This window comes from Simochromis diagramma, unplaced genomic scaffold (genome assembly GCF_900408965.1).
Source record: "Simochromis diagramma unplaced genomic scaffold, fSimDia1.1 OVJJ01000690.1, whole genome shotgun sequence".
In the NCBI taxonomy this organism is placed as follows: domain Eukaryota; kingdom Metazoa; phylum Chordata; class Actinopteri; order Cichliformes; family Cichlidae; genus Simochromis; species Simochromis diagramma.
The window spans coordinates 209410-222707 of record NW_024387483.1 but is presented as its reverse complement, the minus strand read 5'-3'; the positions used below and the strand labels follow the sequence as shown (position 1 = coordinate 222707).

The window sequence follows — 13298 nt, the reverse complement described above, 5'->3', positions numbered from 1 at the left end:
AAAACTTGTGCATAATTTTTAGAATGTACAATTCTATTTCCAGTATTAAATGATTCATTAAAACATGTTTTGGGGTTTAACATAAGAAATCTAACTTTGGTTCTACTGCAGATTGGTACTTTTTTTGTCTGAATTCAGGTCAATTGGTGCTAACTCGATAACCAAAATGAAAAAATAACTCAAATTTCAGAATGTATTTTAGCGGGTTGTCTGAAAAAACCCGATACAAAACAGCAGATAACAGTTTTTAAAGGTGAACTAGTCGAGAGCTAAACGCAACAATAGTCAAAAACGGCCAATTATAAAACCCTGAATCCCAGAGGGTTAATAATCCAGGTATGAGATCATACCTAGTTGAACAAATCGTCATCCAGAAAATGGTGTCACCCATTACAGAAGATTCTTGGCCTCGACCAGGGTTTAGTAGGAGGGGTGTTTTTTAATAGTCTGGTAAATGTTTCCGCTGATCCCTGGGCTTTTAACAACAGTGTTGCATGCTTGGTTAGTCTAAGGACTTAAGTATGATCTAAAACAGGACACAGAGTGTACTTGATGACCTCATCTCCATGCTATAGCTTTTATATTTAAACTTTCTCTCAAAACCCTAAGTTTGTGATTGAGAAAGGTATATGTTATTATTCTCTGTGATTCCAAACCTTGCTGTTGCTTGTTGTCTCCTTCGACCAGTGCTGGAAACCAGCCAACACACACCAAGAATTCTGTTCAATCAGTCACAATGAATCACTTTGATCCTGGAGCAACCACAACAAAGATTCCACGTTCCTGTCCTCAGGTTTTCAGGACCAGTAGCTCAACCACAGCCATCAACTGTAGAACTAAACAGCAGCACAGCGCACCAAGTGGTTAAACTATTCAGCTGCCAGTCACCAACAGGTGACCAAAAGACAGCTGAAGGGCAGATTTATAAAGGAAAATATACTGTTACACAAGTGAACGCATGTATATCTGTTGCATAACTCCTCCCAGATGTGTGAATTTTATCTGAATTGAAAATTTTGATTTATAAACTACCTAGGTCATATTTTATAACACTCAGATCCTTACAATTGATATTCGTATTAGCTGAATCAAAACACAAACTGTACCATTCTAGGCGTACGTAGTGGCTGGGCGATACGCGCCTAAAATCATAGCTGGATATTCTTTAGATCGGCTGCGACACAATGATAAAAGCATGTCCAGACGTTCACACAGACACTTTTATTACCATTTTTGACCCCAACGTAGATGTAGCATTACAAAAAATGACTCCAAAATAACATTATCACATAGTGATTTATAACTAATACTCCCATGAAAATTTAAAACAATGTTCTTTTTTGTGCATAACAAAAAAGGAAGATCGCCAATGTGTGCCAGTCAAATGTAAACTCAAAGAAAGTTCATAGCAGCAAATAACAAAGACAGTATTTGCAGCTTGTGTCGGTTTCCCATGTTGCTGCGATGGACTGATAGCGGGATTTGACGAGTTTAGACATCTACTTCGTACACATTTCTACTCAACAAGCCCCAGTTAGCGTCCTGCATACACGCCACTCACTGACAGTAATGATTATGGTGACCGCGCATGGACGTGATACTCTCCGACGCTTCTGGACTTACAGTCACCGTAATGCTCCGGACAAATACATCAAGCAGTGCGGCTTCTTCGCTTACCTAAAATTGATTTCGACACATTAACACAACTAGAATTCATACATTAAGACGCACAGATTATAGGTGCAACTGTCAAGTTTATTGGACATAAAGTTTTTCAAATGCAACCTTAAAGTCTGAAAAAATACGGTGATATGAGGTTTTTGTAGGTAGATTGTTTTCGGGGCAGTGGAGGACGTGTTTGCAGCCCATCAGAACAGAGAATTAAAAAAAATAAAAGGTAAAATTGAACTATCTGAAAGATAAAAAGCGGAGAGTCAAGGTTTTACCCAGTGGTTAAAGTGGTCGCAGGGATCTTCGCAGGATAGTGGCGCTAACTTTTTGGAGATAGGATGGTCAGGAGGCGATTATTTCAATCCCTGTTGCATCCTATAATCTAGAAACTAACTGATTCTAGGACAGTTCTTCACAGACAGCACAGTAACCTTGTGATGATTACTAGTTTCAGGAGTCGTACTTTACAAACCTTAAAGAATGCCTTTAGGAAACCGCTGTTGTAGCTGGTTTGAAGATATCGAAACGGACAAAGATTTGACTAATGCTCTGGTAAAGCAGTGATCGACCATTTTGGTAGTTACTCTGAGGTTAGAGCAAATCCTGCTGTCAGGCCTGCAGGACTACTGGAGTGTCAGAGGGGAAAAAATCGTCTCTTCCCCCCCCCCTCCTCCTCGTCAACTCTGGGGATATTTGTCAGCTTGACAGGATGAAAGGCCGGGACGGAAATGCAGTTTTTTTAAGGTATAAAAAAGAAAAATATCAAAATCCTGTCTTAATCTTAACATTGACAGCAAACATTTTTACTTACTAACGAATAACCAGTAAGTATAAGATGGTGTGTGATCTATATTAGGTAACAAACACATTTTCTAATATTAAACTAAAGACAGGAAAATGCCCCTTTCACTCAACAATCGCCGGTGCTGTCTTCCAAATAAGGGACTCACACCGACCACGCGTGCTGAACTCTGATAGGCCAGATTGAATTAATGGACTGAATTTTTGCTGTGTTATTAATTAAACACAGGCGCCGTATCAGTAAGGACTGTGCCTGCTGCACTGACGTCATCTGTATGTGATTGTTGTGTAGACGGTGGTGGATCTGCAGGAAACTTGAGGACGTCCGTCATGGGACGAATCATCATATATCAGGAGAAGAGAGAGTCCGAGTGAGAGGTAGAATGCCTCTTGTTTGTCTCATGGTTCAGATTTCAGAGAGTTACAGACGAATGGACAGAACGTTTGTGTCCTTTTTCGTGTGATTCCCAAAGCTGTGGTGTCAGATTGTAGTGTGATGTCAGGCATTTGTAGTCTAACTTGACTTCGTAAAGGACAGATTTAGGGCCAGATTCACAACATCCTCCAGCAGCACACAGCCTGTCTGAGATTAAAAGCTGCTGGATGTACTCTGTGTCAGTTTGACTTGTGTATTGTTTCAGCTGGTTTTATGGCGTTTGTAAGAGTTTCAGGAGGAGAATATTTAAACTAGTCACATAAATATGAATTTGAAAGCCTGTGGCACACAACTTATTGCAAATTGTATAAACTTAGCCCCCCCTCAAAAAATTGTCCTTGCTCCTTATCCCTAAAAGGAGGGAGGAACATTACCAGATAGAGTAATGGTTCTTGCACAAGCATTTTAAAGCTGCTTTGGCTCAACTCAGTCCTCTCACTGAGTGTTTAGAGGCATAATACGGATTTATGCCTCTAACACTCGGATTTTACTGAAACGGAGCAGAAATGAGCTGAGTTGTCTTTATGTCAGCGGTGTGCAAAGAGCGAGCGACTTCTCTTGATGAATCTGTAACTTTGTGGTTCACAGACTCAAATGCTCAACTGCGGTACAATTTTTATTTTACAACACAAGTAATACTTAATATTGGATGGACTGTGAAGACTCTTAAAAGTGAAATCTACACAAGAAACATAAACCCTCAATTTCCAAAACATTTTTCAATGCTGTAACACGTTTAATTGTCCTCAGCTTACTAACATGTTAGTATCTGGGTAAAAAGTGATACAGTGACACCAAATACTAACTGATACTAAATAATTGATCAAGAGGGCTTCATATCGCCTGAAAGGAGGCAACAATCTGCAAAACATCAAAGACTGGTACTTGAACTAACTGCAGGTCATCTCGGGAGGGGGCCAGGATTTCAGACCATGAGTGCTCTATTATTACTGTCAGTTTCTTTTTTGCACAGAATAATTTGCTTAGCACTGGCCTAATACTGTAAAACAAGAAAAGCTGCCCCACTCTGGTTTCTTGTTACGGATTGTAGGTCCGGGTCACTTATGGGACATCTGGTGGTGCCGGACCCGGATCGCAGACGCCCGTTTTATAAAATAAAGAACAACCGTCAAGAGCCAATTGAATTTCTGATTCATAGATTCAAGCGTAGTGTCGGCTAGGCTAAGCTAGGCTAGCCTTCAAGGCTGAAATCTCACCTGCAGACGAGGCATAGACATGGAGAACACCGAGGAAAAAGTACAGCTTTCCGGAACCCCCCATCTCGTACTGGTATCTTCTGTAAAGCTGAAGATAAGTGTTATAAATGTGTAGAGGAAAGCAGGCTCGAAACCACGGTTGACCGGCACTTCTGAAGCACAGGCACTTCCTTGTTTTGCCGCCTCCTTCTTCGTTGGCAAACCAGCTTAGAGGTGCATCAATACTGCCCCCTAGTGAGGAGCTGGACCACAAAACAAAGAAAAAAGCCCCTCTGTCTATTAATCTTGTTCTTATCACAAATTTCAACAGCCCATAAATTTGGCAAAAATTACTGAGAGTCCGGTATAATAATTGTATGTGTTTGGAATTGTGCAGGACTGGTCTGCATCACAGTTTCACACAACAGTGCCATAAAGATGTGGTGAAAGCCAAATTAGGCAGCAGGTGTCACTGTTGAGAAGGTGTCAGATTTTTGAGAAACTTCGATGCAATTCCAACAGAAATGCTTCAAATGTTTTAGTGTTTCATGAAGCCTTGCTTTGCCCATCAATTGTCCCAGGATGCTGTGATTTTGTAAAACCAACAGAGTCTGTGCCTTGAAGTGAGTGTGTTTTATTTAGTTAGTTAGTTAGTTAAATTCATTGTCGAAGTCAATAGACAAGACAGGAGATGGATTTCTGCTGGCAGTGTCACTTTTTCTCTGATCATGTGATTTTAGTCCAGTCTTTTCTCTCACTCGTTAGATGAGAGACTGCTGGCCAGTATGACAGTAATTATTAAAATAAATGATAATGATAAAAAAATAAAGCAAGACTACTTAATTTCACTTTGGATTTTGCTGTTTAAATAAGTAGCAAAAGTTAACAATGATATATCAGGTGCTGTTTTATTGATTTATACATGTGTGTGCATATGTCTGCTTTTAATACATAGAAATGATATGATGTTAAAAACAAACTTTTATATCAGTCTGGCGTTTCCAAAGTCAGAATCCTGGCACTGCACTTGTCCTGCATTAATCTAGAAAGCCAGTGAGATAAGCCATAACTAAATAGATGTGCAAATAAGTAAATACTATTCCATTCAATATGTGGAATGACATTTCCAGATGTTCCAGGACTAGATGTTTTCCCTGATTTTCTCAAGGATGCCACTCACAGGCTCACCTGTGTAAATCTGTAGCTTTGAGGAATAGCTGTTTTTTGCATCACAAGCTGCCATGATTTATATATCAGATTTGCCTGGATTGCTGGCCATGTATTACCAGAAGGAGCATTTTCCATGGAAATGGACTACGCTGTCACCTCTGAAGATCAGAGCTAAGAGCTTGGAACGGGCGACTCTTTTTACATCTTTAATATATTCTGCAGGCTTATTGGGCAGTGACGTAAACAGACAGTAATTGGGGGACTGTTGAAACCTTTATTTTACAGGTTTCAGCTGAGTGTATACGTGGTGGTCGTGGTCGGTGTGTGTAAGTTCTAGTCGTACTTGTCTTCTTTGGTATCTGCGCCTCATCACTACGGTGTTGGGTCTACAATAAAAAGCACAGAAAGATCTATATCAAAATTCTACAAAACTCGTCTAAGTTGTATAATTTTCATGTTAGCAATTATAAATGATACTGTTGCTCACCTGCTGCTTCCTGGTTCCGATATTGTGAAATATCGGGAATATTGGAAAATGATGCCCCGGGGCCCACAAACAGTTTATGGTTTCTTAGAGGAGGAGGAGGAGTTAAGGTTTGAGTAGAAAGTGTGGGAATTTCATTTATCTTCATAGGATTATTGTTGGTTATTGTTTTCAATGTGGGGATGTTGGAAATGTTTGAGAATATTCCAGGTATTTTATAGATATTTGTTATGTAGTATTTTGTTTAATCCTGAGTGTAAACTGCAGAATGCTTTAATCCAATTAACGAATCCCAGAGACTATCAGTGGTCTTGTATTCGGATCTGTACACTACAGATACAAGAACATGGGAATCCACGAATTCTTCATCAGTGTCATTCCAAATGTCGCCATCAACTTCTTTTCTTTCAAGATTTGTCACAGCAATGATGTCGTTCTTGTCAATGGCATAAAAAGACACTTATTCTTGTCACAGCAAACCTGGTGAGCCCAGGTTAATGCCATGTGAGCCAGGAGGTGCTGCACTTTTGGATTTGTATATTTCAGCAGAAGCAGCTTCAGCACCTGTGACCTCCTCATCAGATGTGTCTGTGTTGATGCTCTCTATCATCCTCCTCGTCAGAAACTGGCTCATCCATATTGCAATGCTGTTTCCTGTATTTTCCTTCAGCAAAGATATGATCCACAGCTTGGCTTATTGTAAATCTTCACATATTGCGTTCTGCAGACATGCAACTCACCAAGTAAACTGAGTTGTTCTGTTGATCTGTACTCTACTTGTAAGTTTGAGTCACTGTCCCAGAAAGTAAGAACTTTCTGTTGGAAAATATCAACTTTTTCACTTCTCCTAGGTTTAATTCAAATGAAAACCTGTTAAATATATATATACTGTTTTTGTACCAACAGAAAGGTGCTCCAAGGAAGAGGGCGGCTTTAGAAGAAGGTGTACTTTATTGGTCTGCGTGGGGAAAATCCCTCTCTGCATTTAACCCATTCACTCAGTGAAGCAGTGGGCAGCCACTGGGCGCCTGGGGAGCAGTGTGTAGGGACGGTACCTTGCTCAGGGGTACCTCAGGGTAGCTGTTCAGGGGAATCGAACCCCTGACCTTCCGATCATGGGGCCACCACTCTACCTACTGAGCTATCCCTGCCCATACTTGGTGTCAGTGACAGAAATGAAAAGAAGCTGAAATGAGTGAGAAGGACGATGAAGGAAACATCTGTGCTGTGTCTGCTCTGTAAGTAGAATCTCTGTGTTTGTTTGAATTCTTGTACTTTGACTGTCTGCTCTCCTGATAACTGATGATGGAGGAGAAGACATGATTTGCTCTGTAGGACTAAGGGTGTACATGCAGGTCTGGGTTTTCTGTACAACGAAGGTGGTTCCCTTCTTACTGGGGTGAGTCGCCATGGTAACTTGTGCTGTAGGGCAGGTTGTCATCCAGATGAAAGATCAAGAAACAGCTTTTTGATCGATTTAATTTCCTTTTGGGACAAACTGCAGAGATTTCCACGTCTCCTTTGTCAGGCTGTGGGACAGAAAGCGTTTAAAGTTTCAGAGCTCTAATGTGCAGCTGTCACCCTAATAATACACACTTCTTTTGCCTTACATCTTTCTGTGTAAGCAAATGTCTCCATCCAAGGTTGGGTCGGGTCACTTATGTGAGACGTGTCCTCATGCAGTCCTCCACAATCCTGACTGCGTGGTGCTAGAAGTGGATGTTGACTGGTTGATAAGTGGGCGAGGATAGCACAAGGTGGTGATTTCATACCTGCCGATTTCTAATCGGCTCCAGAATAGGTTATGTTCACAGCACAAGTTACCATGGTGATATTATGGTAGTCTTTACCTTATTATAGCCTTATAAAGCCCACTGATGCAATTGTTGTTATGATCTGGTACTATACACACTGGAAGTGTGTTTGGGGTCACTCTCCTATCAAACAGGATAGGAGAGTTTGAGGACTTGACTTTAATTCTGCTTTGTTTGTCAGCTTGACAGAATGGAGACTGACACTGATGTTTATTTTTAGTATCTGAAAAGAAAATATAATCTTAATCTTAATATAAATAAATCTTAAATGATTAATAAAATGTGTGTATGTCTGTCTTTTTCTCCGTGTTTATTTTGCCATTTCGGTTGCTTCCTTGTACTTTTACTTTAAGATGAATCATTTCAATTAACCTCAATAATTATAATAAATTCTTACAGGTGGTCCAATGTTTCTGGATTACCCACAGCCGCCTCTGTCTGCATAAAAGCAGTGCTGGAAGATTGGTGTACCATGGCCACGTGAGCATCAGGGGAACAGCAATTGTCCTTGTTGCTACAGAACATGGTGAGAAAAAGTAATTAACAATGGAGGAGAGACAGACCATCATAACACTTAGATGTAGGTCTTGTAGTCTGATGAATTATAATCTGAAATCTTTGCATTCTGCAGCGCCATGCTGTACTCTCTGGTAAGCTTGAAAATATGGAGTGGCCAGCACGGTCTCCAGACTTAAACCCCATCAAGCTGGTTTGGGATGAACTGGACCGAAGAGTGAAAGCAAAGCAACCTACAAGTGTCAAACATTGTAGAAAGAACGCCACGACTGTGTTCAGCTGTTATATCTGCCAAAGGTGGCTACTTTGATGAGAAGTTGAGAATACATTTGTCTTTAAATTGATTCCGATTTCTTTTTTAACTCCAATTGCTTATTTGTACTGTGCTTTCATTGCAGAGTACAATGAGACATTAAACTGGATAATTTCCAATAAGCTCTGATGAAGCTGGATTGACTAAAGTTATTGTTTGTGTCATGTTTCCATGTGTTCAGTAACTTTACTGTTATTTGTATTTTGTTTCTAAGTGCTGTCGTCTCCACAGCAGTGATCTGGTTTCTCTGCAGTTTCAATAAACTTTGGTCTCACTTGATCTTCTTGTGTGCTTCTGTTTGTTTCACAAAGATGTCTGATGGACAACCTGAGTTGTTGTGATGAACCCAAAACACTTCAGTTTTCTTCAAAGCAGATAAAGTTCATGTGAGCCACAGACAGCAGGAACGATTTCACACATGAATCTTAGTTACTGTGAAGTTTGTCTGTTGACAGCAGAACTGATTTGATTGTAACTCATTTAATGGACAAAATAAATTTCAGGTACAGCTGCACTCAGCTTTTTCTGTAGCTACACGATGGATCATTGTTCATTATAAAACATGATGTGAAAATTTAACCCCGTTTTATAAAATGTTTAACAAGTTTGCTTGAAGGGGAAAAAACCACAGGATACAACTTTGCAAAGAGACTTTGACTTTGTTATAATCTATTCTAACTCTTATTTTAATAGATGCATATCAAGATTTGGTGATATGAGGGAAACTCCATTAATAAACGGTCTTTATGTACACTGTGTTGGAGTTTCTGCATACTGATGAAACTGTCTTTAAAAGAAAACTGACAATAAATGCATCACAGACACATCTGATTGTGTTAAAGCTCCCTGTGGTGGAGGGCTATTAAACCACCACAAAATGTGGTGTTATATCTGCCGAAGGTGGCTTTGGTCTCACTTGATCTTCTCGTGTGCTTCTGTGAGTTTCACTAAGATGTCTGATGGAAAACATGAGTTGTGGTGAACCCAGACACACTTGAGTTTTCTTCAAAGCAGATAAAGTTGATGTGAGCCAAGACTTAAAGCAGCAGGTCACATGAATCTTATGCTACGTTCACACTGCAGGCGATGCGGTGTGAATTTGGATTTAGGCAGCGTTGTCTTTAACTTCACTGAACGCACGACCCCAAAAAATGAAGGTCTGATAGGTGAGCATGTTGGGATTTTGTAAAAAGCTGAAATGTTATTATCACATGTGTTGTAATGTGTGTGTGTGCATGGTATATGTAGAATCTGGTCCAGTGATTGTAGATTGAGGATTTCTATAAATGAGTGAACTCTAAACCTTAAATAAATGTGTCTGTTCCTCCAAACTCTGATTGGGGCTGCCACCCATGGTACGTCAGCAAATTTCAGATAACAATAGTGGTACATCTACAGAAAATAAATAAATACTCATTTCAGACAAACATAAAATTTTGCTGTTTTTATTATCATTTGCACATTTCTAAAATATTATGGGCCATTTATACACGTTATTCAATTAAATTACACACACAATACAAAATATATAGGGAAAGATGCTGTCTTTAACTTTAGTTCATTATATTCCTGTAGGCAGTATTTTTTTTTTGGCAACTTATCAGCTCTGTGTTAATTAGAAAGACTAATTCTTGCTTGACTAGACTAATTTCTTGGGACTTTCCAACAGATGCTTGAGAATAGGGCTGGGCAAGCAGCAGGCGCACCTCGCAAACGGAGGGCGCCCTTACTCCCAGCAAAAGAGCGATAGAAAACCGACCAGTGCCTGTGCCATCCCCAGTATGCGCTGGCATGACGTCGCGCAGCATGAGTACGAGCAATTTTTTTTTTCCGATGCCCGTGATGCCGCCCCCACCACGATGCCGCCCCGGGCAACCGCCCGTGTCGCCCGTATCTAAAACCGCTACTGCTTGTGATGAATCAGCGTAAACGAGCCCCAGGTATGCGTTGAGTGCGGGTTCAGCGGTAGGGAAGCCCTGGAGGGAGAGGTGAAGGCAAAAACATCCCACATCCTCTCCAGAGCCTGAGAACCATGACAAATTTGTTCATGTTTAACACAAATGTTTACCTGATCTGAAGGACCAGACTTTTGTTTACAAGAGTCAAATATCACTTTAACATCAGAAAAAAGTGTTTTTGTGTTTCCAGGCAGAGCAAATCTACAGCAGAGACAGTAGAAGAAAACAGGATACAGAGTAATTATTATTTATTTATTGATTTGTGAAATTAAACTCAACTAATAAGCTGTGTTTATGTACAACATGTTAGATTTTTTATAAGCATACCCCTGAAATGATCTCCTTAAGATAACTGACAGTAAAACATCACAGATGCCTCTTCAAAGTAAAGTTCCTTCAGTGGAAGGTCGTGATCATTTGACAGAAATCTGCTTTTAAATGTGAAGCTGATTTAACAGGATAATTGAGTCTCAGGTGAACAGCAGCTTATTGCTGTGTGACTGTACCAAGATTAAACTGTGCTGTGGTGCTGCCATCTACTGGCACCTACGTGCAACAACAGCCTCTTTAAATTTCAGTAACATAGACTCAATGTCTGCCCTTTGTGAAGAAGCTGTTTTGTATGTGACACAGAGGAAAAGTCACACTAACAGATATAAACTTCACAACATGTATTTGTGAAATACTTTTTACAGGTTTGTTCACACAGGTGGTGTTACATCCAGGCAGTAACCTCATCCATCCTGCTGTGACGTCACACAGTATCAGGAGTGCTCAGCTCTTTAAATTAAGAGCCCAGTCACACATGTTTTCACTGACACTGAATGCCACGATATATACAAACATAACCACATATATTTGTTCAAGTTTTTGATTTAACTATGGAAGTGCGCACAGGCGGCCACTTTATTAGGAACATCTTACCAGTATTGAGGTGGACCCCCTCTTTGTGCCCCAGTTCTTCATTTCATAGACTCAAATATACTCTGAAAACATTTCTCAGAGATTTTGCTCCTGATTGTCATGATAGCATCATGCAGCTGCTGTAGATGTCACAAACTGTTTACATGCTGCCTTTTTGTTTTAAGAAACCATAAAGTCATCTTCATCTCTGTCTGTCTGACCATCTTCAGTAGACTCTTGTTCCTCACAGCTCTGCTTTCATTGATGTGTGTTCTCCTGCAGTGCTGACCTCAGTCCCATCAAACCTTGTGATGAACTGGAGTAAAGACAGAAAGTATGTGACCTCATAAATACTCTTCTGGATGAATGGGCAAAAAACTCACAGACAAAATATTAAATTATTTAGCAACATTTAGAAAATAGTGGAAGCTGTTTTAGCTGCAAAGAGAGAGATCAGTGTAAAACCTGTAGGTGTAATGTGTAGGTGGCTAGGTGCTTTGTCTACGTGGTGTTTCCTTATGTGCTGTGTTTCTATTAAAGTTTCAGAAATGAAGAGTTTCTGCGTTGCTTTCTGTTTAAGTCCATCTGCTCTGGTCCTGTCATCACTGTCAGTCTCAGTCCTGTGTTTGAGTGCAGCTCGTTGATGAGGCATCCTAATAAAAGTGAAATTTGGCTCCACCCACACAGATGTTTCTACATCTCAGACTGACACAGAAACATCTGGAGATTTGTGAAGTCAGAGGTCATGCTGCACAACAAGTACACTTACTTTTTTAAACAAATAAAATAAATAAAAAACGATTTTTTTTAGTACTGTAAAATAAGTCTGGTTTCAGTTTCTTGTGTTTTGTCATTTTGTTTCAGTCCGTCTTGTTAGTTTAGAGTTTAGTCCTAGTCCCTAGGTTGTTATGTTTAGCTTTTGGTGGTTAGATTTCCTCATGTCTTTGCTCCTGTGCCTCCCTCTGTGTATCTGTGTTCTTATAGTTTTGAGTTCCCATGCGTTGTTTTCCCTTAAGCTTTATTCCATGTTTCCCCAGCCCATTATGCCTGTGTTCTAGCCGTGCTCTCTCTCCCCCTCCTGTCTGCCTCTGTGTTTTTCCTGTGTTACGTTCAAGGTCCGCGTCTTGGGTCAGTATTTTCAGTTTAAGTTTAAGTTTCCTCAGCTGTGCTCCCAGTGTGTTCCCATGTCCCTCATTATCTTCTGTATATTTATGTCAGAATCTTCCTCTGTTCCATGTCACGTCGTCCCTCTAGGCTGCGTTTCATAGCGTGCCTCCCCCTAAGGTTAGTTTAGCTTTTTTTTTCAGTTTAGTTTTGTACCTTTGAACCATCTTTCCCTTTCAGCAATAAAGATGTGCTTTTTGAGTTCATATCCTGCTCTGTGAGTTTTGCGTTTGGGTCCTTTTCCCTGCCTTCACAAAGCCGTAACATGACAGAACGACGCGACCAGACATGGGCCCAGCAGCTCACAACCCCTCCGCTGAGCGGACCTAGTTTATACGGTGGAAAATCTTTGCCAAGGGTGGGTAGCACTGCCAGACCCCGAATACCAGGAGGTTTTAGCCACTCGCCTACAGAGGATGGTTTCCGGCGTTCTGACAAACCATCCTACTTTGGCAAAACGTCCTACCATAAGTTTATGCACATTTCTGCTGTCACAGAATAGTTCCAGCACAAATTTAAGTAGGTATGACAGTTTGCAACTTAACTTTGCCCATCAGAATATGTTTGTAGGTCACATCCACAAAGGTAGGATTGTTTGGCACTTAATGTTACACGTCAGAGTATTTTTCTAGCTAATATTCACAAAGGTAGGACGGTTCGCCACTTAATTTCATGTTGTGCGTATGCGCAGACACAACGGGTAGGATGTCAGGTAGGATGGACTTTGTCCTTAATGGGAGAGTGACTGTTCAGCGTTGGTGCATTCGGATACCGGACATCATGATAACACACCCGTCATGAGTAAAGCCCTGTTTTCCTCTGTGGATTACATTCTGCCAAAATTAACTGATTCACACACTAAATATTCACTT

General features: G+C 40.5%; 1 long non-coding RNA gene across 1 annotated transcript; it reads left to right on the top strand.

The window, feature by feature from the left end:
* Positions 1 to 6946: 6946 nt before the first annotated feature.
* On the top strand, positions 6947 to 8680 carry LOC120724482. The gene is made up of 3 exons (XR_005693930.1): positions 6947 to 6996; positions 7972 to 8098; positions 8204 to 8680. It is a non-coding gene; the product is annotated as an uncharacterized LOC120724482 (long non-coding RNA).
* Positions 8681 to 13298: the final 4618 nt, after the last annotated feature.